Genomic DNA, 26,210 nt, shown 5'->3' with positions numbered 1-26,210 from the left:
GTGATTTTTGTCAGCAGTATCGAAGCGGGACTGACCTGTTTGGCAGTGGTATGGCAGGGGGCGGCCGTGGTACTGTTGGAATCGGGATAGCTAGAGGTCCAGGTATCCTCACTCCCACTGCAGACGTGCTTCGACCAACCCTGTGACCTCTGATTAAGGGGTCTGCCGGAAGTGGCTTCTGTGGGGGACTGGGCTTATCGTGGTCCTATAGTCAACAAGACAAAAGATTTCTTTGTTCATCACACATATTTAAACAATTTTGGACCAGCAAACTTCCAAGGGGGCCACATTATAACTTAAAGTCCTGAAGTATTTAAATGATGAATTACATTTGAAAGCGTATTAATCTCACTGTAATCTGAGTTCAATATTTGTCAGTCATACATAAATAAAACAAGCAAAGCGGAGATAAGACTTCTGTAATAGTACTAATGAACCATGTTTTATAATATAATATGTGACCCCGGACCACAAAACCAGTAACAAGGGTCGATTTAAATTAACACATCATCTGAAAGTTGAATAAATAAACTTTTCCAATGATTTATGGTTTGTTAGGATAGGACAATATTTGGTAGAGATCTGAAAATCTATTTGAAAATCTGGAATCAGAGGGAATTGAGAAAATCGCTAAATTACTAAAATCAAGTTATTTTTAATAAATTTTTGTATTTTTAAATAAAAAAATTTAATCGAGAACCACTATCATAGATAATTTTTTTTGAAGCGTGTAACTGTTGATAGCGTACTAGTGCCACTAGATGGAGCTGTGATTACGCTCCTCGTCCTGGTAAACCCTGTTGGTAACGTTGCAGAATAACAAAAATGTGCAGCACTCCCATCCCCAACACCCAGTTCACCTCATGTTAAGTCAAGAGGTCATCGTGTGTTACCAATTTACTCGGAGGATGAAGTCATGGCATACAGCTGTTCAGCTTTGTTTTGTGGAAAACAGTGGAGAAACTGGCTAATCCAAAGCGCTAAGACAACAAAATCAACAATTTCTGTGTCTCTCTGAAACATTTTTTTCCTCCTTTCTGTTACTAACCATTATACGTAAGTGATTTGTTCCTGCAAAAACCCTCCTCTTAGAGAAAGCAATGTCATTACGGCAATACAAGACCTTTTAATCACGAGCGCACGGCGGTGTGTCGAGCCATGAGGCCAATTTGTGAGAACACCGTAAGAGGTGAAAGTGTTTCATGGCTCCCCGAGTAAATGTGAACTCAGTCAAGTAGAAAAGGGCACTCGGAGAGCACTAAACAAACCACGGTGATTTCATATGTAAAAGGGTTTAATGTGAATGCTTTCAATGAGGTCATTATATAAACCAAGCAAGCTTCAGTGTATCAATCATATGCATTGTGTGCCACAGCTACAGCATGTGAGCTCTGAAAGGCTTTTTAATGAACGCCACTGATGGAGAGCAAAAAACGTGTTTGTTTTTATATATTATATATAAGGTTTATTCGTATTCTATTCAGTATGAAGCTTTTAATGAACATCATTGATAGAGAGCAAAAAAACGTGTTCATTTTTATGTATTATATATGAGGTTTGAATATAAAGTAAGCTCTATAAAATCTGTGGCATGATCTATATGCAACTTCTGTAGCGAAGTACAGTAATGAAGCCTTATGGGGCGAGAATTTTATTTAGTATTTTTATGCATAGGTGCACTGTTAAATGTAGGACCTTGTTTTGTATTTGATATAACTTCCATCACAACACATCCCTTTTTGGTATTCTTGCACATGCTGTGATATTTAACACGAGCTTTATGATACGGTCATCCCAGACAGTTACATTGCATACAACTGCACAGACAAGGTTCACAAACGATTTCAATATCGCTAGCATGTTTTGTTTATACTTTACCATTTATTCAAGCATAACAGGGACGGGCAACTGGCGGCCCGCAGCGTCTTTTAATACGGCCCGCTGGTTCATATTAGACTTGGATGATCAATTTTAAAACATTTGAAAAGCAAGTCGCATATAATTTAATCGTTTATAATGTTAATTCTATCTCCAACCAGGAGAGGTCGCTCTATCCGCTCATTAATTTCAGCCCAGCAGAGCGCACGCTAATGTAAACATTCGCTAACGTTAGCAAGTAACACATGAAAAACTGACGATGAAAACATTACAGTCGAGATGGTTAAAGGATTATCCTTTTACCAAGTTGAAGGGGACACCAATATATTTGGATGGTTTTGAAATCTTTATAAATCAAAACACTACTGCTCAAACAGTTTATCAAATAAGTTTATTTCAGTTAGTCCGACTCGTTGTCAGTTGGTTTAGTTCAAAATTAGATGGACTGACAGAAATAAGCCTGGCTTATTTGGTAAACTTGCTCAATGAAACAGGCCCCGGGGACGCGAGAGTTGCCTCAAGTTTCAAAGGAGAAATGAAGTAGTCAACAAAAGCTTTTTGCCAAATGCATGTCAGAAGTACTAAACTGTGTGGTTTGTGCGGGTCCGTAAAACATCTTCAGTTAAATCGTTTACATTTAAGGCCACGGAAACTCTTACATGGTACAAAAAGTATAAATTCTTAAATTTGGTCTTAAATTTGGGCACGGAAAGACAAGAATTGCTATATGGGTTAATTTGATGATTCATTTTAAAAAGGCTATGATTTTGCTAAATAAACCTGAGCACTGAAGGCTTTGTGTTCAGTCGTTACCGCTATGTTTAATAAAATAATTCATTGATAATAATTGTTAAAATTAATAGACTAATACTTTTGATTCATCTCTTTTCTTAAAAATTATTTAAAGGCTGAAATGTGGAGTTCAGATCTTTAAAAAGGTCTTTAAATTTCTTAAATTTGATGCAAAAAATCCTGCAAATACAATGGTATTTGAATAAACCCTTTTAACAGTCCTCTTGGGTTGTTGTGTCGGCCTTTACTAAAAAGGACCTTTGTTTGCTGCAGGCTATGCATTTGAGATGTTTACATTGGCTTGTTGGGGTAATATTTCTTTCCACTGACAAAGCTTTTCTTCTGAATTAACAAATGAAAAAACAAATTGAACAAATTTGAAATCAAATTACGTTTAACGTCCTTCTATAAAAAGGAAACGGAGTAAAGGTGTAAAAGGTGTGAATGCGTGGATTAGTAATCTGGCCCCTCGGTATAAGGAGAATAATCCTGGCCCTCGTCACTATCATAGTTGCCCATCCACGAAGTATAATATCTTAGATTATATTGTAAGTGCAAAACATTTTCACTTTTACAACCTAATGGATTAAAGGAAATTATTTTCAACAGCATGCCACAGATGCTTGTATATTTAAGATTTTTTTTTATTTATCTTACAGGCACAAACCAGACGGCCTCCTACCTCAAAAACAGCCTTAATACTATTATTCTACCTTTAGACCTTTTTAAAGAGAATCTGGTAAAGCTCATCTAATGGATTAACCTTTGCGTTTGTTATTTTATAATACAACGTGTACAATCGTATGTGTTATAATCGATATACCCATCTTTCACTTTCATAGCTAGATAAATGTCTCGTTGAGGTGATCCTCTCACAGTGTGCTGGATGTAACCTCAGTTAGTTTGCTGCAGTGCCTTGAAGTCGAGCTGAGACTCAAAGCAACAGATGTTCTTCTTCATGCTGTCTGATAGCGTATCCTGCCAACGTCCCCGAGCAGCACTTATCGTCTAAACCACATACCTTCACACACGGACGTCTCTCATCCCTTCTCACAGGAAAGCTCTCACGCACCCGTCCATCTCATTCTCTCCGTATCACTTTCACTCCTCCACCCTCTCCGTCTACCCCACTCTAATATTTTTTGTCTTCTTTTATCTTTAACTGGAAACTTCATATAAGAAATTGATGTCCTGCGCGCAGCAATGGAAAGTGTAGCGTCCTCGCTAATGTCTCCTTATCTCCCTCCACTTGGTTTCTGCATCTGTCAGTCGCTTTGAACCAATGAAGTTGTATCAGCTGCAGTCTTGGGGGTCATTTACACGGCACAGGTTTTTGCATTATAAAACTTGGAATGAGAAAAAATGGTCTCAAGACGGGACTTAACTTAATTTAACTTTGAGTGCCGCATTTTTAGAATGCAGAGACACGCACGAGACGCTGGAAGAGATGTATGATGGGAGCAAGGCATCAGTCTAGTAGGTTTTACACAGAATGTGTTTTTGCATTACACTGTGCTACTTTTCGGGGTAAGCGGGCCCTTAAGGTAAAACCTCCTGACCCACGAGCCTTTCTGCAATCATTTTTGTGATTATAGGCTAACAGTGCTAATGCCATATGTGATTCTAATATTTTACGTGATGTTCATACTTACATTGTATACTAATCAGGAGCTATATGATAAAGCACTGATTCCACATTTGATCAAGTTGACAAGTTGATCCGATAATATTCAGTACTTTTATTGTCAATATATATATTGATAAAGGATATTTAATTGTGCATTTTTATTTTTATTTTTATTAGTAAATGTAATCCTTAGCTAAATCACAAAATGGATATCTTTCTTAAAATATTACACACACACACAAACAAGCACAAACATACCTATATTAAAATGTACAATTATATCGCAATTAATCGCATCCAAAATACGTTTTTATGTTTATTATATATTTATAAAGACACACGCATGCATGTATTTAAGAAAAACTATATTTATATATCATTTATATAAATGTAAATACATACATGTAAATATTTTCTAAATATGTGGGTCTCTTTATATTTTTATATATATATATATATATATATATATCACGAATGAGCGGTCTGAGGCATGGATCCATGTGCATATTAAGCGAAGGCATGGTCATAACAGGCATATATAGATATATAGGAGGTGAGGCATACAAAATCCAGAGACAGGCGGAGGTCAGGTCAGGCGGCAAACAATCAGAGAATCAGAATACAGACAGGGTCAAAACCAGAGACAATAATCCACGAATTATAACTACAATGCGAAACAATGCAACCTGCAGTTATGGCTTGCTGCAGTATTTATAGTCCTCTGACAGGAAGTAGCAGCAGAGGGAGTGATCGCAGATCACCCAGAGGTCAGGGCTCCCTCTGCTGGCTTGGTGACAATATATATATATATATATATATATATATATATATATATATATACACACACACACACACACACACACACACACACACATTATATTATATTGATTTTTTATACTACTGAAAGAAGTTTTTTCCCACAAGATACATACAATACCCCAGAAATAGAGCTAGAGAGAGAAGCCCCATTTCCATGGTATTTCGTCAGTCACAGGTGACAGTCAGCTGAGATGCATTTACAGTTTCCACCTGGTATAAATGAGTTTTGAATCGTCTCCTTTGACGACTTCTATTTGGATTTCGTTGAAATTCATTGCTGTACTAGAACATGCTTAGACCAAACTCAGCAAGGGGCGTTAACGCTACCTCCCTCAAATGTCTGGTACATTCTGTGCAGTCTGAGGCTGACAGCACTTACCTGGATGTTAGCGTAGGGCAGCTGGCGTGGGAGTGTGTGGAAGCCTGCCGCTCTGCCTGGCGAGTGCGTGTGTGAAACCAGAGTCCTGTGAGGCTGCAGACCTGTGATGGGCATGGGGTGGCTGATGTGGACGGGCTGGCAGCGCCTCGGACATTCAGGCAGCCGACGCAAACTGTGGAAGTTGTGTGGAGGAAGGAGAGGCTCCGAACTGGGATGAGACATCTGTGGAAAACAGACAGTTCTTGTAAATAAAGACACAAGAATTCAGCACTACTGCTTGCTACTGCTAACCTTTATAGGAAAAGTTCACCCGTCTGAAAGAAGAAAGTCATATACACCTAGGATAGCTCGGGGGTGAGTAAAATATTCATTTTTGGGTGAACTATTCCTTTAAGACCTTCCGGGGAATCAATCTAAACCCTTGTTCACAATTCGATGCTCTTCATAAAGGTGTTCATACATGCTGTTATGGCAAGGCACACGGACTAAAAATACCCAGATGAAGCACTTTACTTCTCCAAAACGCTTGATTGGTGACCGTTCAATCACATCGAGGCAAACAAAGGTTTACAGCAAACAGTTTCTCTCGTTTTATTGTTAAGCTACTCAACTATATTACACTGAATTAAACCAGAAATCCTTCAAAATTAATCTTTGAGGTTTTAGATGAAAATCTGGACTTCATTAATATTCTTTGAGGGTCGATACTGGAGACTAAATCAATTATGCACCTAAGTCTCATGCCGTGAACAGGGAAAGCGAGGGATGGATTGGCTTGGACAGGCATAGTAATTCTACAAGAGAGCTGACCTCATCTGCTCCTCGCTGGGCAGGACAGACACAGAGGCAATGAATTATGGAATCTGAGGTTTAATAAAGGGTCTTGTTAGTGCTTGTTAATAAGGGTGTAAATGTTAATTTAGATTACCGCTCTTCACTAAATCAAGCCATATATAACGAAATCTCTACAAACGGTGGGCTTTGGTTAAATTTAGTATGATTATTTAAAAAATACAGATTATCAGAAATGCAATTGTAAGGGAACTGTACTAACGAAAACAGGCTAATCATTTTGCATAAGGAATATTAAAACGGTAACGTATTTACTATAATTATTATGACACATTTTGGACGTTCTAATCATGTTGATGAGCATCACACTTACCTTGTCACAGCGGGAGTGTAAAGGTAAAGAGGCGGGCTTGTGCTGAGGAGAGACCCTGAACACCGACTGTGTCTGTGGGGGGCTGGGAGCTTGCTTTCGCCCTACTGATCTGTAAAGTTTAAAAAAAATTTACAAAAACTTTCATGTTTTAGGTATGTTGAATATAATTAGTACAGTAGGGAGGTACATTTTTTATTAAGCTCTATTGCAGCATCTGTCGTGATTTTTAATTATGTTTAAAGAGCGGAAATCATGTTCAGTGTAAGTAAACAAAGGCAAGGCAGTAAATATCTGTAATAACATTTTGCTTGATCTGACAGAATGTTTGGGGTAAATATGTATATAAACAAAATGTAAAAATTTTATTCAGCAAGAATGCAATAAATTGATCAAAAGTGAGAGCAGACTTTTATGATGTTACAAAAGATTTTTCATTTCACATAAATGCTGCTCTTTTGAAATTTGTTGTCATTAAAGCATACTGAGATTCTGAGCACAACTCTTTTCATTGTTGATAAAAAAAAAATGTATCTTAAGCATGAATCAGCGTATCAGAATGATTTCTGAAGGATTGTGTAAAGGTCTGAAAATTCAGCTTTGCCACTAAATTACATTTTGAAAACGTATTCACAAAGACAAACCGTATTTTCATTTGTAATAGTATTTCAGAATTTTGTACTGTATTAAATCAAAATGAATGCAGAACGTGTAAGAGACCTTCATTAATGAATCTTCCCGACCCCAAACTGTACCGTAGTGTAGTGACCTTACCCTACCTGTTTAATCATCAATGTCATGATGACTAAACCCCATAGCTTTCTCTGAAAACACTCAATAATACGAGAAAAGGACTTGTAAAGTGTATAGAGCTTTTTAGAGGTAGCAGACTCCACCCAGAGGAATTACATAAGTTCATCCACAAAGAAAACTATTCTCACCTCAAAAGGGTGATTTAGACAGCTTTAAAGCTTGAATTATAGACAGGGTTTTACTGAATAATTCAAGCGCTTTAACAAAAATACAAGCATCACATTTAGACTTTTAAACCCTCTGGAATGCTGGCCCAGTTTACTTCTATTGTAAGTGTGTTACTCTGACCATGAATTCGTTTTTTTTTAGGAAACAAGTCAAAATTATTTTCTGTGCCAAACTGCCTCATGCCCCGAATTGCTGTCGATTTGAACTTCAACTGAACTCGAAACTTAATTCCCTTAAGCTTCAATAAAACTCTAGGGACTCTTGGGTGTCCCTGGATGGAAACCAGCAGGAATCCAGGATCAAACACATTTTGGAAACCGCACCATTGACAGTACCTGAGCTTTTGGATGGCGCTCTTCTTATTGATGCAGAGCATCTGAACCAGCGCTTTCCTCTTCAGGCACACAATCAGTCCCGCCGACAGCAAGCAAAGGAGGGTGACCAGCGCGCCCACGGCCACAGCGCTGCTGTCAGCTGTTGTCACATAGGACAGCACGCACATTAATACACACACTCGCACATCTGTTGTACAGCACGGCACAGAATGGCACAGAGAGGAAAAACACAAGAAGTCAGAGTCAGGTTAGAAAGAAAAAGAATCGATCAACCTCCCTCTGTGTCTCCACCTGCATTGCTTTTACAAGCTGTCTCAAAGTTCTTGAATGTGTGCTGAGTGACATCTAAGCGCTGTGCTTCAGGTTTCCACCAGTAAATCAATGACGTGTCCCGTCAATGCTGTTATGCTTTTCCACTGGAAAATCGTTTAATGGGTTTTGTAAGTACATTGTACTTTCGGGCTGCGCTGTTCTACCTGCGATGCGGCTGTCACAGAGGGAATGAAAGCGGTTAGAGCTAGTGCACTTCCTCAAGCGATACAGCTGGGAAATCTGAATGCACAAAGGCCGAAAAGTCGAAACAGACTTCATGCATGTTGGCAAACAGAAACGCTCCTAGTCAGGCAAAATGTAATGTATTCTGAAATAGGTCTAATATAAATAAATAAATATGCCATCGTGTAAACAAATTGCTTTGTTACTCTTGTAATTTGCTTTATGTAAAAGTACATGCTAAATGCATAAATGTAAATGCATTTGTAAATGTATAACTTATCTGTCACCAAGGATGGTCAATTTTCATAAATTTGCTTCCTTTGTGTACAGCTGTTTCTGAAATAAATACATATATTTTCGATATAATAATAGTTAATAAATGTTAATGCAAATACTTAATAAATGTAAATACTTTTGTAAATGTGTAACCTTATTGTGACTAAGGATGGTCATTTTGCATTATTTCTTTGTGTAGAGTTGAAATAAAGTTCAGAAAAATAAATAAATAAATAAATAAACAAATAAAGGTTTAAGAAAATGCGGTTTTGTTCCATTTCTTTGTGCTGAGTTGTCTGAAATTTCTTAGAATGATAGAGAACAACAGAAGTACAGACAGAGATTGACAGATTTGTAACTAATTTGTGGCTAAGGCCGCATTTGTTTCATTTCAAGTTAAAAGTTGTTTCTGTAATAAATTATGAAAAAAAAAAGAGTATGCTTCTGAACTTTGAATGGAAAGGAGCACAGAGGCACTGCAGCATGTCATGCAATGTTAGTGTAATGCATACTGCGCTAGCAGGTAATTGAAAAAGTGCAGTTGTCCGTCACTTTACCAGCTTGTCTCATTGGTCCGCTGTCGACGCTGCCGCCAAACCCCGTCCTATCACAGAAAGGAGGTGCCCAGTGAGCTTCACAGTGGCAATTCTTCTTGTTGTTACATTCCTGTAAACATAAAGCAACTGGCATCAATGCCACATGCAGCTCAAACCTCCTGATCAAATTTCCTGCTGGACATTATCAGCAACACCCCCGCTGTTCAATGTTTAAGGAATTCTGGGGGATAATGGTATGAAATCTCCTCATGAGCATTCAGTTCATGGCTGCTCTGTTCAATGTTGCATTCAAGGGCAACATTTTCCATTTTCACAAAAATGCATCAAATTTTTCCATCAGGGTATGTGTCAGGGGTCGCTGCATAAGTTGATTGATGTCACTTGATGTTTAAATCACTGTCTGCATATTATATGTCATGCAGCTACGTCTTTCCCGCCATAAAAACATGAAGAAACTTTTCAGATTCTCAAACTCTCTCATCCAGCTTCCTGGTTTTAAAAAACAGACCCTCTCAGCAGACAGACTCTTAAATTTCAAGGATTAATGAGATTGTTCGAGTCTTTTTTTTGTGGGGTTGATCTTGAGACCTCTCAAGACTAGAAACCAATGACCTCAGTGGTTTAGTATTATTCGAGGTCTTGGGGTTTTCGGCGTGAGGCTCAAGGGGTCTAGTATTGGTCTCAGTATTTAGTGGTCTTCTATTGTTCTAGGCCTGGGCCTTTAAGGGGTCGATCCGGCTTAAAAAACAACTAGCATTCGTAGCATCCAGGTTCCCAGAATGCTTACAGAGCCACCAACATCTTTATTAACAGTGATCAATTCGTCTTGCAGCGCAGATCCAGTAAGGAAATAGAACTTGGAGAAAAAAAATGGATGCAATTGCACAGCCTACAGACAAAAATAAGAATTCCAATTTAGGAAGCAAAAAAACAAGAGAGAATAAATAAAACATTACACGCTTGCACGCGTGCCCCCCGGAGATGACAGTGGGTGCAAATGCAAAAGACAATGCGGGGGTGTTCTTGGCCACAACGTTTAACGATTACATTTCAGCAGTCCTCTGGCAAAACAGCGCATGTGCATGATGAATGGCACTTTAAATGGTACACAAATGAATTAAATATGACTCTTATAACCTTATTGGAATGACAGAGATTGATTTTGAAGTACCTCAACAGCTGAGACAAGCCTCAAGTCACCCAGCATGCTCGGAAAACAACGGTGTTTACCTAAAATCGGAACTTATTCGAATGTTGTTTTCATATCTTTATGATTTTATTTCTTGAAACACAAAGTGAAGTTTTGAGAACGGTGCAAGCTGCGATATTCTATAGGGAGAATATTGAAATGTTGCTATAGGGAAGGGACATATTAACGGTTCCCTACATTCCTCCTCATTATCCAGTTTTTCCTGGATAAAAGAAAGTCATACGGGTCATACAAGAAAAAAAAAGCAAGATTAGTAAATGACAGATTTTCATTTTGGGTGAACTATCCCTTTAAATGTATCAAGCTTCCATGAATGACCACGACTGACACAAGGTTATGATGTAATCTAATTTAGAACAGTATCAGTGTCTTATCTCTGCTTTTAACTGCTATTTCATTCGAATTTGTAATTCAGTAATCTAGTTCAAGTGAAGTTATAGTGTGTGCACCTAGTTAGCTAAGTGCTATTATGGGCACATGCTGTCCCCCCGGCAGACAGCTATAATGTAATGAAATGGACATTTCTGTAAAAGGCGAGACTTTCAGTGGAGGGAAATAATTTGCGCTGACTTACTGTCTGCGTTCCCTACTCCAATATGAGCCTAATGCCTGATAACTAATGTCAGAAAAATTAAAGAGATTAAAAAAAAAAAACGTTTCCAGCAGATTTGAGGAAATTTCGACTGACAGTGGAAGCAACCTTACCCCTCTTCCGTTACACTTCCCAGAGCACTTGTGCACTCCGAAGACACTGACATTCTGACACTGCCTGTTCAAACAGATCTGTTATGATGAGAGAGAGAAAGAGAGAAATACAGGTTAAGAAATAAACATATATATTATTGGCTTTAACTACCGGTCGACTGATTTTTTTGTTATTTTTATGCACGGTAAGAACATGTAACTTCACATGCTGTAAAATAGAGCGCAAATGAAATTTACGTATTTGCTTAAAACCAAAGAAATAATCATAATAAGGTTATAATATTTTACTAAGCCAGACAGTCAGTGGCAGCGGAGTGATATGTATAATTAACAAACGGTCAAGGTGATTCGTAGTGCCCGGAATGAGCCTGTGTTATTAGTTTTACCGGTCGTTATCTGGGAATAACAAACTATGGAATGTGGCGACTGACCAATCAAAATCGAGTATTCGCGTAAAAGGCGTGTAACAATATACGGATGTTGAAACTGACACGTTGGTGAGGTTAATGATCAAACAAACTAACACGAAAGCAAAACAAATGGTCAATGAAAAATGGCCAAATATAATCTCAGCCTAGCTGATAAACCAATAGCATAATTTCTCGATGACACAAATAATCTCTAAAATGATTTATTGTCGTACCATTCCCTCAGCGCACTTAGTGCCTGCCAACACCAGTCCTGGATCAGGCATATCGTCACCCAGGTACACATGTGTCCCGCGGCACAGAAGACGCCCACCCTCCTGCAGAGGTATGTTGGTCTCTATGGAAACCGCATTGGTTCCGATCACCGGCCTGTTGGCACCTCCTTGGCACTGAATTTTCCCACACCTAGCATCCCTGTTTAAACCACGTAGACAAAATACAAGAAGTGAGCATGCCACAACAGTGCTAAATGTTTTTACACTGAATAAATGCGATAAGGCGATAAAACGCATGGAAAACCGAGAGGAGATTGTGTTGTCTTGAGGTAATCTCGCCTTTCACACCCTCTCACTCATCTGTGAGGAGCTAAGAGTGTAATTAATAGTGACAAGAGATTACATGCAAAACCATGGGGCTGCCACAGTCTCTGAATAATAATGTCACAGCTACAAAGAAATTAATAAAATTACATTCATTACAACGTGTTTGATGGGCCATCCCATAACAATTAGACAGCAAGTGATATGAATGAATCAGAACAACCTTAAGGAATACTATTCTCCATTTTACACTTAACGTTCTTTATTTTAATATTCTTTTGTTTTGAGAATGGGCACGAACACAGCTATTTCCTTGTCAGTCACTGGTTCTAATTATGCACGCTGTATCGACACTATAAAAGCTAAGCTTTTGCATTGCCGAGGTACCACAAAATTAAGCTGAAAAACGTTACGAAGCAGCAAAGAAATGGTTTAACGAACAAAAGAGGACGGTAGTGCATCAAACAAGCAAAACGAAAAGCAAAGCAGAGACAAACAAAACCAAATGATCAAAGCAAAATAAATGAAGCAGAACATAACAGAAACTAAACAGAAAGTGTAGTTTTGCCAATCGAGCAAAACGACAAAAACAAGCACAAAACAAAAGGCAAATAATGTAAAATTGAAGAAAATTTGAAAAGTCAATCTAATCGTATGGTAAGAAAAAGGTTAAAGAGCAAAGTGCTGTAGTATCACGACCTAACTGTACCTTGCTTGGCATTTAGCAAAAGAACCTTTGGAGTCTTTTCCACAATTTCCATAGGGATCACCTGCAGAGTTTACTCTTTCAAAACAGATTCCCGGGGCAGGTTTTGCTCCTGGAAAACAAGAAAGAATGAAAATAAAACAGCATAAGGAAATGTGACACTGTACACTCCTTCCATCTTGTTTCAGCTTGTATAAAAACCAAAAACAGATGAAAGACTAACATATGTCAGACTGTGGCCTGGATCCTTTTGGAAGTATGAACAGACATATGGAATAAATAACAGCAATCAGTGTGAGCTTTCGTATTGCTTGAGCTTGCCGTATGAATGCATGCTGGAAGTTCTGGTTTGACAATGGTTACATATAGAATTACAGCGTCAAAAATATATGATTAATGAAATATATACCCGCGGAACCCCACAATCAATTTTAGTCAACCAAATAAGCCTAGGAACCCTGCAGATATCCGCATATTGAATCTACAGAGGTACCAACCTGGTCCCCACAGAGTGATGCATTGCTGCTCATGAGTCTGACAGATGCCGTTGTAGCAGTAACCATCCATATTGTGGCACGCATGTCCGTCGTGCAAGTACACATTGGCAGGGCAGTGGGGGTTTGTTCCGGTGCAGAATTCGGGTAAGTCACAGGAGTTACTGGACTCTCTACAAGGAGTCCCAGCTGGTTTTAACTGCACAGACACACAGGAACAAAAGGCTTAAGACAACAACAGAGAGCCAACCTAAAGTGCACTGTGTCACCTAATGGAGATTTCCTTCAAAATAAAGCAAAGAGAAATATACCCTCAACTTCAATGCAAGCACTATGGGATAAACTCAAAGTCACGCAGAGACAAGCTTTGCACGAATTACAAAGACAGTAGTCAGTAGTTCATGGAAAAAGCTCTCCAAAAACGATTCCCTTAACTGGCACTAAGAAACTAAATACGGTCCGAGAAAGTGGCAAGATTAAATTCTTTTAGTTGCTATTTTCATTTAACGAAGCACTATGTTGAAAGCTTATTGTAGTTTGTTGTAAAATCTGCGCGAACACGCATCCCTGTTCTGGGGTCTGTTCCGGAGGGCCCTGCTCTGGCTTTTTTCCCCAGTAAGTGAACGAGCCGAGCGCTCAGATTTATGTGTCTGGAGGCCTGAGAGGAAACTGAGTGACTATGTTTGGAGTGCAAATGTTGGTTCATGTTACACTTATTAATGGGGCAAAGAGAATGCGATTTCCACGCCTTTATATTACACACAGAGAAAGAATGAATGAAGAGGATAGAGGGACAAGAGAGATTCACAAAAGTACCTGGCAGCCTTCACAGCACTGTCCATGGGCACACACAGCATCTCCCTTGAGGGTGCAGGTTGTAGCGTTGCAGCAGGGATTCAGACACTCCTGAAGAAAACACAGGGATGACGACAGATTTGAAGGCACGTGTGTCACTGTATCAACCAGTCACTCATAGCACACTTTATTTAACTGTAGTCCTGGAGTTTAAGCAAGACAAAAGAAATAAACAGGCAAAACAAGCAGAGTAAACAAAGAACAACCCAACAAAACTGAAAATAAAGTATGAAAAATAAAAACAAAGCACAAAACAGGGCAAGTAAACAAAGAACAAAAAAGTAAAAAAGCAAAGCAAACAAAGCATCGGCAAAAAATGAAAAAAGCTAAATAATACGAAAATTACAAAAAGCTTAGAATATTTTAATAGAGATCGTTTAAGTGAAGATGGTTAATTGTCAAAATGAAGTTGGATAATTGTATAAAATGGCCAAAAAGCTGAATTACAATTGTTTTAAATGCAGGAAAAACCTTGACTAACATAATAAGCAGACTTTAAGGGAAAAATAAAATGCTACAATAGCACAGGCTGTGACCCCTTTAATTTGATATTAGATAATTAGGGGTTACAGAAAAACAATGGGAAAAAAGTCTGAACAGTCGCCCAGTGTGATCACTGTATTAAATATTAGTTCCAGGTGTGGAGCTCATATTCTTTTAGGAAATTCCCTTCTGTCAACCGGCTCTTTGCATCCATGGTAACAAAAAAAAAATGTTTGGAAACGTTACTGTAGGTTTGTGTATGCGAGTGCGTCGACATGGTCTGGTTTAAATTAGTGGTCCATGCATTGTTCTGAAAAAAAGATGTTGTTTTCTCAAACTCTGAACCCCTGGTATCAGTGAACCGTGTTCATGTGTGTACGTGTCTAAGTGAGTGACATCATCACTGACCCGAGACTGGAAGTGATGGGAACGTCAGAGTCCAAGCACAATTGAAGGAAAGAGGACATTTATCTCAGAAAAGAGAGGGAGAGAGGAAGAGGTGAATTTTGAAGACTAAAAATCATGTTTTGTTGCTGTAGTGAGGCATAGTGAGCTTTGTTCTTCTCCAAAAGTACACAAGAAGCTCATTAAGGCCTCAAGCACTAAAATGTAGCTTCATACACCACACACACACACACACACACACACACAACCTCTATGGGACTTTTTATTCCTCTCTTTCACTCCTTTTCTCCCACTCTTAACAAGGTCCTGGTGTGGAAGGTGCTGGAGGGTTGGGCTGGGTTCGGTCAGTCTCTGGCTCCAACTGCTCCTCAGAGTCACAGAAATCTCTTTACAGACCTGCTGTTTTCTCTAAAACTACCATCACTAGTGTGAAACGATGGGGGATGGGCTTCTCTCATCCTTCTACCCAACACTCAAGACCCGCTGCTGGGCTTCCTCTCTGCTCTTTACCCGCTTCCTCCCTCGTTCCCCCCGGTGAGATCACTGGAGCTCACGGGTGCCATTCTGAAGCAAACTTTCCCCTATAACAAGATCCTAGACTTTAAAGTTCAGGCCAGGCTTTTTTCCTCAGGTCTGCATTGACACAATATGCCTGCATGACATCTAAATTACATAGACCATTTTTGAAGTCTCCAGTTCCATTACTACATGATATTTAGGGGACATTTTAGTATTTATTTATAGGACAGAAGAGACAGACAGGAAGGGAAACAGAGAGGTGGAATGGGATCAGGCCGCACAGATGACGTCGTTCTGGACTCGAACCCGGGTCCTAATAGCTCTTTTACGTCACAAACTCTGACGGGAGCTGCAACATTTATTTGAATAGGTCAGAAATGCACAGAACTTTCCTGTGCAGAATATTTAGCTGTTTTTAGGGCATTAATGATTTGAAAGTAAATGGAATTTCACACTATGAATCATTTCAAAGACACCCTGCAGTAATTGAAATAAGATTAGTGACATGGCAGTCGCTTTTTCGGCAGTACTTTTAGAGGGGTTTTTTTTCACTGTAATTTTTATATTCAGTAATAACAGTGCAGCTGGCATTTTATATGCATCCCATTTTATATTTATAAATGATCTAAAAATATTTTTAATTTCATTTGGAACCAAAAATAAAGCTGGCGTTAAAAAAATAAGAAAAATCTGACTACTAAAAAGTAGTATATGTATAGTTCAAATCTATAAACATAGGGAACTGGCCCCCAACTGGCCTCCAAAGGTTTTTTTTCGCCATTCTGTCATGTATGGGGTTTTGGTCTCTTGGCGCTGTCTTGCTTAGATGCGCATTTAATAGAAAATGAAGTGTTTAATCAATATACATAACTATCACTCTATTTCCTATTCAATACTGTTAAGTGCTTTGACATAAAATGTACTGTTAAAAGCGCTATATAAATAAAAGCGATTCACTGACATTTACTGACATATCCATATCGAAAGCCATGATTTAGCCTGTGAATATTAAACGGACCAAATCAAATTCCAGACATCACCAAAGACTAGATATGGACCTGGTTCAGATCTGCTAATCCTAGCAGCGGTCTGCTTTGTTGTGACGTAAAAAGGTCTTTGATGTGTGTGAGTCTTCATACCTCCGGCTCTCCGCAGTCACACTCCTCTCCTTCCTCAATGTAGCCGTTGCCACATTTTTGTCCCCCGTAGAGCATTTTGACTTCAGGCATATTGTATAAACACATGCCCACCCCCTTCTCCAGACTAGCCACCAGATCCTTCTTACTACACGTACTGAACACCGTGGGAGCGGGTACCTGTTCACAAAGAAAAAAGGAAAGTGAAAATTTATTAAATATATATTTTATTTATTATTTATTATGTTATCCCCATCGGGCTTCTTACTTTAAATTTCATTTATTTTTTTGTACATTTTTAAATTACAGGGCATTTATTTATTATTTATCTTTTGTTTGTTTAGAATTTTTATTAAGGATTTCATATTGTCATGTCTCTGGACTCTTTGTTTATTGTTTTTGTCTCGTGCCATGTGCTCTCTGTGCCCTACCTTCCTATTAATTGTATTATTGTCTTCAGCAGTGTCTTGTTAATTTAGTCAATTACCTTGTGTATTTAAGTCCTGTGTGTTTTGATTTCACGTTTGGCCGAACGTCGAGGTTACCTACATGTGGTTTATGTCCTGTCTGCCTGTATATATTATTTTGCCCGTTATTGGATTAAATCATTTTAAGTTTATTTAATTCTCGAGTGCTCCTTCTCCCGCCAAACCACATATATTTTTGGTTTATTTTATTTCATTTTTTTGTGTTGGTTTTATTTAATGTAATATTTTATAAGTTAATAACATTTTCTCATGAGGTCAGCAAACTCTCATCTGAACAATCATGCTGGTCAATCATCTTTACTAACTTTGTTTTGCTGGTTAACAGCATGTCCGCACAAGTCATAAGCAAGCCTGGACCTCACGCAAAGGCTCTTTTGAGCGGTAATCTTAGCCAATAAAAAGCTTCCGACCAAATGTTTGTTTAGCCAAATCAATTTTTAAAACTAAAGGATTTTAGCAATAACTTAGTATTAAGAGAAAAAGAGGCCACTGGATATAATGGTGCATAATCTCAGCAACCCAGCCAAGCATAAAAAGTTTCAAGTGTTCAAATTCCCAAAGTCATTACTGGCATTACTTCTACAAGCAGAAAAATGACAACAAAACAAAGCGAATTAGCATATGACCTTCCACCGTGACATTCACGCCCGGGTCCTCTACGTGATAGAACACTAAGCCAGCTAAGCATAAGCCCATATGGTACTATTCATGTTAATTCATCAGTACCGATACACGATTATAAACAAACCAGCACCGGGTGTGACCTCAGCCTGACCGCGGTCACTGCAGAGGCCGCGGACACAAAGGCAGAGCTCTTTCAGATGAAGCAGAGCAGCGGACGATCACATGACAGCCTCGGTCTGGGGCGGCTGCCTCGGGCAGGGAGCGAGACGAGGTGAGATATCTGAGAGGAGAGCAAATGAAACTCATTTGGGTCTGGGCTCTGCTCACTGGAGAGCACTGCAGAAGATCCTTCATGGTCTGTTGCCAGAGTCTTCAGTTCACTAACTCACCCCAACAAACAAGCTAAACAACAAAGTGCGTATTTGCTATGCACTCATAAATATGCGCAACGCTGAATAAATGGATGTCCTTGAATTTGTGTGTTTTCGAAAAAGCGAAAGCGGCTCTTCCTGCAGATTAATAGTGTATGCATGCATGCATGTGAAGAGAGGATTAAAACATTAATAATCATAAGGTTAATGGGTGTTACATGTCTGTGCTGAAAAATTACAGCATATGGTTATGTTTGGTAATAACATTGAAACATTATATATATATTTATGTTTCTTGAAATAAACTAAAATGATATTAAGGAAACTAAAATTATATATTTTTTTAAAATGTCAAATTTCCATATATACCGGTATATAAATACAAATTGGCACGAAATTCAGCAATACTTCAATAGTAATTTAAAGTAACATTTTAAAGCATAAAAAAAATAGTCGGGGTGATAAATAAAAGAAATATTCAAGTCAGGTGTAAGCAAACGTGACATTGAGCATGTTTAATTGAATTTAAATTATAGTTTATTGCTTTTTATATTATTTTATGAAGTTCCCATAAGATCCTAATTTAGTTAATTTATTTAGTTTAATTTTAATTTAAAATGTATGGCAAAGGACCATTTTAAAGTGTTAGATTACACAATAATCAGTTGAAGAAAGAAATAACATTTTTTTTATGCAAATTTTATTCAGATTATTTAATTTGTAATAAACAACACTTACTACAGTAGTCAGTGATTATTTTAATAATTTATTATTTCAATAAATTATATATTTCTATGATACAAATATTTATTTATGCTGGTTTTGGAGTTGGAAAAACTGCTCTCTTGACTATAAAGCTGACTGACCAAGTATTTCTAGCTGGTTAAGCTAGTTAAACAGCCTGATAGGGATAAGAAAACGATTGCATCTGAAGCATAACATGCCGCAAAAAACTAAGTACTTTTACTGTTTTATTCAACAGAGTGGATACTCATCCCTACCAAGCTCTTCAGTGCTGAATAATATTTCCCAGCTAATGCCACAATCTTTCATCCACATCAAAAACGGTTGTCAAACAGACGTGTGCAGCCACATGCATGTCACATCCCTCTCACTTTCATGCACCCTTGACCGGGAGCCTTTGAAGAGTTTGCTGATGAACTCTCGCGCTTTTAACACCTCAGCTCTGTCCGCTGGGACCGACTGTTTCGCCGCCACCCGCGCTCATCAAAGACAACCTCAGCGCTCACCTTCAGCGAGCAAACACAGGAACACGGGCCTGAATCAAACATCCATGACTCAGACAAGAAGCCGTTCTGTCATCGGTGCCAGTATGGCAAAATAAACTCTGCAGATGAAAGAGAGGAAAACGGGAGGGAAGGATGGAGGGAGGTGTGGGGAGGAGAAACTGTTTGCCGGGAACATCTGCGCTCCCTGGGGGTAAGTGACTGCTTGTTTGGGGTTTTGTGGTGGGAGCCAAACGCATGGAGGTGGACTCTGGACTCCTGCGAGGGGGTTTCTGGGTCTGTCCTCATACTTCCCCCTGTGTCCTCACTGCACCCTGCCTAAAAACACAACACCCGGACTGTAGAGTATTACTCATTGGTTTCTCTCATTTCATTTAAGTATCTGCTTTGTTTCTCTTAAAATGTCTAAAGCAGACAACAATGAGACAATCGAAGACATAAATGACTGCAAATGACATAGATACGAACAAAAATTAAATAAATAAAAGAATTAATAAAATAAATGTAAAAATTCTGAAAGAATTCTTATCAGAAACTAAAAATCTGATCTGATAATTTATTTAAATATTGAATTAATTAAAAAAATATATAAAAATAATAATAATAATAGAATCTTATAAGATTAACTTTGATATAACTTTGGTATTTTGTTAAATCTGATTTGATGTAATTATTTATTCATATATTTATAGATGGATGAATGTGTGTGTCTGTATTTATTGTTAAATACAGAGATAAATAAAAATTAGTGAATGAATAAGCAAATAAATAATTTCTTTCTTTCTATGTATGTACAGTATGTATATGTATGAATGTATGTATGAAAAAACAGTTTTACAGTTTTTTTCAACTGTGTAAACACAAAATCTTATTTGTCACACAATTTTGAAAACCTGACACTCAAACACCAGAACAACCAAATCTCCAAAACCATACACCATAAAACAATTTTTGCAACACACAATTCTCTATGTAACACAAAAATCTAACAAGAACTAATATTACAGCAAATGCTACAGTGTTTTCAAAGGTTTGCTTTTGAGACGTGCTTATGATATTTTGAATGCAGTGCTTTATTTAGCAAGAGATGTGAGGTATTTTGCATTTTGTGTGTGCAATACATGGAACTGTGCGTAAAGTTTTGGGGGGAAAGGCAAAGTTTTTAAATGCGTGTAACAAACTTTAAATGACTGTGTTAAACATGCAATATGAATTAATGCCCCCTTTCAGACCTCATTTTGAAAAAAACTAGTCTAAGAGAAACAATCAAGACATTAAATAGATTGCATTTTGACTTCTCTTTATTATAGGACTGCACATACACCATCATAATTCACCCACAAAAGAAACAGACAGACCTCTATCGAGACTTCAGTGCTTTATTGCGAATCAACAAAGTCAGTTTAGTGACAATAAAACAGACACAAGCAATTTAGCCCCAAAACACTGATTTGCAACAAGCCCCTGGTATTCTGCAATTCTCACAGATGCCAGCAGTGTAGCAGTAAGCTGGGGCACAATCAAGCGCATGCGAGTTTTAATGCCGCCTTTAAAGGGATTACAGTTGAAAGAGACCAATCAGTAGGGGCGTCTGGAAGTAAAAGTCATGACATTTGCAAATGGAAGCGACACACACTGTATCTTAAACACCCTAAGAAAAAGCTAATGATCCAAAAATGACATTTAAGGGGTGTTGTAGTTTGTGCAATGAGCCGTTTGCAGCAGCGAGGGCTAGAATAGTAATGTGACAGAGGAAAGGACTTTGGTTTAAAGAGGGATTGGCATTGGGGACAGAGAGCTTGGAATGGCACGGGCTAAGCTCGGAGAAGCTGGCATCAGGTCAAGTGGGTTAAGCGCACTTGGCGTGGTGAAGAATGGCGGATGCAAAAGCCAGATTGGTTTGTATGGCCTGGCATGCAGAGATGGTTTGAGGCACACATGAGCATGAGATTTGCGTGCCAGTCCACTCTCAAAAAGTGCTGTTGGGATAAGAGTGAGCACAGATACAGCCATGCATAAAAAACACATGCAAACAAACACATGTCCGTATTTACATAGCGCAATCAAAGCTTTTACTCTTCACTCAACTTTCCTGATTACCAAATGATTTGCTCTGTTCCCAGCATCTACCCGACCCCTAAAGCCCTCCTTATCAATTCAAATTTGAGCACACAACAAATCCTTCCTGCCTAAACTGCACTTTTCTTCTTTTCCCCAGTAAATCACTGCCGCAGACGCACAAAAATCCACAGAGAACTCCTGCAGTCTACCCTGTCAAAACCTCTTTTCTCAACTCAAAGATCTGCTTGCATCTGAAACTTTAACTGCTATCATTAAGCATCTGCTTCATAATTCTCGCTAAGCGAAACCACATCTTTTCCAAGACTATTGAGCACTACAATGAACCCAGATGCTGATTACGGTGTAAATTATTCTGAAATTACACGCCTGCTGTCCTCTCCTAAGCGAGTGTGCTTAAACATTTTGATATATTTATGAAACAGTGAGATGTTGAGTGTTTGCAGAAAACCAATGGCTCTAATCAATCTCGCTCGCGCTGTTGGCAACTCTGATCTGAGGCCAGTGCACCTGCTGTGCTTTAGAGATCTTTAAATTACAGGGCAGGGGTGAGAAAAGCCCCGCGCAACTAGCTACAACACTGCACTTAGCAGAACACAAGAGGTAAATGTTGAAAACAAGTCAGTCGGAGGGGAATGAAAGAAATTAAAAGACTAGCAGGCTGGTCGGAAACTGGTTTGAAGCCGGTCAACCAAACACTTGTTTTTGATGTAGATAACTGGATACTTCACTCCAAAAAAACCAAAAAATCAGGGTGAGGGTGTCATGACGTTCCAAACCTGATCTCTTTCAAAAAACGTACCAATTCATTTTGAATGTACTCCAGTGAATTTTGGTCTGAAGCTTTCAAGCTGAGGCTTTCAAGACACAAAGCATCACAGAAGTATCACAAAAAGTGCAATATTCAAGGCTGAAACCATAAAATAGGAACAGAATAAAATGCACTTGACATCCATCTTAGTTCTTCTGGAAAACATAAAAAAATATATATATATTTTGTGTTCTGATGAAGAAAGAACATTGTATGTGTTGACTCGGACTGACATAACGAGTAAACGATGACAGGATTTTGCTTTCAGGGTGAACTGTCCTTTTAAGAATCCACTTCCAAATATCCAACTTAAACCAACCAACTTAAAATATCAAACCTGGTTCTTCTGACTGGAGGTGCACTTGAGGTCCAACTAGATGCATGAGATGCATAAGGCTCGGCTGTTGTTTTAGATTATGGAGGTGTTCACACACGCAGAAACACACCCCGATGAGTATTGTTTCAGCTGAGCTTGCGTGTTACCCACGTATTCCTGGAAACAACTGAGCATTCCTGATTCCTGAGCAATCTCCTGGACACTGAACCTCTCTTCAGTATGTCACAGAATTCCAAACGTTCAGATTTCATTTTGGGAAATGTCAGAGCTGCCTGGTTCCCGGTCAAACCATGATGACATCTGATATCATAATACACACACCCTTGCATGACAAAGTGTTTAAAGAAACACTCAGAAAACCATAAAACATACCAAACCAAACTCCATAAACATACCCATAATTCACAGCAGTTTCCAGCTGAAATGAACACTTGGGGCAGTAAAACACTAATAAGATTTATTCCTATTTACCCAAAATATGATACAGCGTCAGGTTACCGATTAATTAATACTTATCTTTTATAAAGGTTCCTTGAATGGTACTATGTTATGACTTCATATATCACTTTTAGCATAATGCAAAATTTGTAATCTAAAGTATTTTGACATTTGCATCACGTAACCAACTCATTATGTACGGATTTTCTGGCATAGTAAACATGCTCTGGTAGCTCCTGGTACAACATCATACAATTAACAAAGAAACAGTTTGAAGAACCAAACTACAGTGTCATGGTTGCTTCAGTAAGTGTATTTTTATGTGATGTTAGCTTTTGGTAACACTCTCAGTTGCAATATGTTCAACAACTAAAGCAATAAAACATTGGCAGATTCATTTTCATCTGTTTAGGATAAAGTGCCACTTACTGGACAATTCACTTTGAGAAAGTGTTGTGAAACATGTAAGAAGCTACATATTTCACAAAAATGTCTCACAGGCACTTTTTTCCCAAGAGCCTTCACTAAATCCATTACTTATAAATGACATAAATATTTAAACGTTTGTGCACACACACACACACACACACACACACACAATCTTTTGCATTAACCTGCCTGGACAGTTTCTAAGTGATAGAAAAAAAAAATCTGCAATTCAACGTCATTTGCATCTAGACTTTTTCAAACCACCATTCTGACTTTGACCTATTAGAGCTGTTACGCTATCAGCAATAGGTGCGGAATGAGGAAATTAATGTCTGTTTAATCAGCCTCCTCCGGCGACACAAACTGATTCAAAGTTGGGCTCTATTGTTCTGCCTGTCGTTTAGAAGATAACACCGCCGTTTGGGATTCAGTGTGTGGCCGCCTCAATAAAAGGTGAAAGCGATACCCATTAAGCGATAACATCTGATGTGCTCTTTCCAAAAGGCCATCTGACATGCTTAATATTATTGGCAAACGCTCTTCCCTCATCTGCTCTGTAGTGAAGATACAGGCAGAGATTGTGTTAGGTAAGAAGTGAAATCACAATGTTTAACCTCCTGCTGAGAGCCTTACACCTCGAGCTAAGATATATGCTGTGCTTGTACTTTGGTGCCTTTCAAGAGTAAGTTAGTCCGCCTTACGGTCATCTCGGTTGCATCCCTGACAGCAATTTCCAGTTTTGCATTTATCGTTCCTGTCTAACTGAATGAGGAAACAATAACATACAGTGGGGTTACAAATTTTGAATTGGATTTATACGTAAGTCAGATTAGCTCTCTAAATCGAAGGCATCCTTTTCTTTGAGGCGCCATGTTGAGCAATACAATTTCCTCCATTCGTTTTCAAACGAATGACTTTTCGCTTCCTCAAACTATTGTTTGCCGCAAATGTTGGCTATTGTATTGGTTAAAAACATTAAGAAGCAGACAATAACTTCCTGTTTATGCTTTAGCCTGCTCTCTTAATTTCTATTTTTGTCTCTGCATTATTCTTTGTTTTGTCTGTTTGTCCTGTCTGTCAGTCCATCTTATTCATTCTCATTTGCAATTGTTTTTGCAATTCTGCTGAGTTTCCAGCTCTGAATCTCTCAGACCGTATGGTATTGTTCGTTCGATGCTGCGGATAGAATACTGGGGCTGAGAGCTCGCAGCAGCTGTCAAAAAGAGAAAAAACGCTGCGTGCAAGATCATGAATTTCTCATGTTTGAACTTTAAAATAGATCCTTGCAGAGTAAGAACAGCGCAACACATCCAGCAACAGCAGGAAAAGGGTTTTGAGGAACTGAATAAATCAGAGCCAGATTGTGTGCTTTGTTAGAGCCAACTTACAGGAGGTTTATTTAGGCAGTCAAAACAGCATGGAAACAAAGAAACAAACATATGGAGAAAATGAAAACTAAGAATGTTTTTTTCTTTATACCTGCATCTGTGTGTCTATTTTTATCTGCAAATAATGATTCTTTATCAGTATTTATCTCAACTTTTCTAGTACAAATATCTTATCCTTAAATTGCCCCTGTTTTGGGTAATGTTCATATTTTGATTTTGGGAGTCCCTAACAACAGGTTGACATGCATGCAAGATCAAAAAACACAAGTAACTTCTTAAAGCAAATCTTGTAATTTAGGTATATTTTTAATATTATTATTTTTATTCACACAGTATCTTAAATTTAGATTATACATTTCAATTCAATGCTACAATTGTTTTTGAAAGACGTCTCTAATGTATACCAAAGCTGTATTTATTTAATCAGCAGAAAGTAATTATCATTAGCAGTAGTAATTATTATTAGTATTATTATTGTTATTAAATCATTTCTGTTTAATATATTTAAAATGTAGTTTTTATCATACATTATTCCCGACTTCAGTGTAATATGATCCTTCAGAAATCTTTCTAATATGCTGATTTGATGTTGTGCTGCTCAATATTCTGTGGAAACTTTTTCAGTAACTGAAAAATAACTTTTAGTAACTTTCAGTTCAGAGTAACAGCCTTTATGTGAAATGTTGATATGAAATATGAAATATGAAACAATTAATACATGCTGAATAAAGGTATACATTTCTTCGACAACAACAAAACATCTTAAATCAAATTTTCTGAACGGTATTGTATATTCTCTAAAAACTTAGCAAAATATTTAGCCTCAAAACCTTTAAAACAAGACCAAAACATTGATTAAAAAGGGGCTTTTAGCCTACCCATGGGCTTATAGTATATTTGCATATAGTAGATCTGTTTTGTGTCTTTGAGACCGCGTGTGTCCATAAGTTTCTTGGCCTTTAGGGTTGAATAAACTCAGAAGTCTGCAATTCTCCCATGGGAAGCGAAAAAATAGGCCAGCATTTTCCTGACTCTGCAATAGTACACAGCTTCTCTGATACAACAAAGTCATGTGCGCTGCCCCTAAAACAACGCAAAACAAACCCTACATGAACCTATCAGAAGCAGACACCAAACTTCAGCTAAACTGTGACCTCAAAACCCCCAATGACGCTGCAATGAACAATAATGCGAGGAGCTATTTTGAAAAGTGGGGA

The 26,210-nt window shown here is 38.2% G+C and overlaps 1 pseudogene; it reads right to left on the bottom strand.

Moving 5' to 3' along the window:
* The window catches only part of LOC122361995, a 37,776-nt pseudogene that overhangs the window by 2,798 nt on the left and 8,768 nt on the right, over positions 1–26,210 (bottom strand).

This window comes from Puntigrus tetrazona, chromosome 17 (genome assembly GCF_018831695.1).
Source record: "Puntigrus tetrazona isolate hp1 chromosome 17, ASM1883169v1, whole genome shotgun sequence".
Classification (NCBI taxonomy): domain Eukaryota; kingdom Metazoa; phylum Chordata; class Actinopteri; order Cypriniformes; family Cyprinidae; genus Puntigrus; species Puntigrus tetrazona.
Note: the sequence above shows the minus strand (reverse complement) of the source record. Positions and strands in the feature narration are given on the sequence as shown.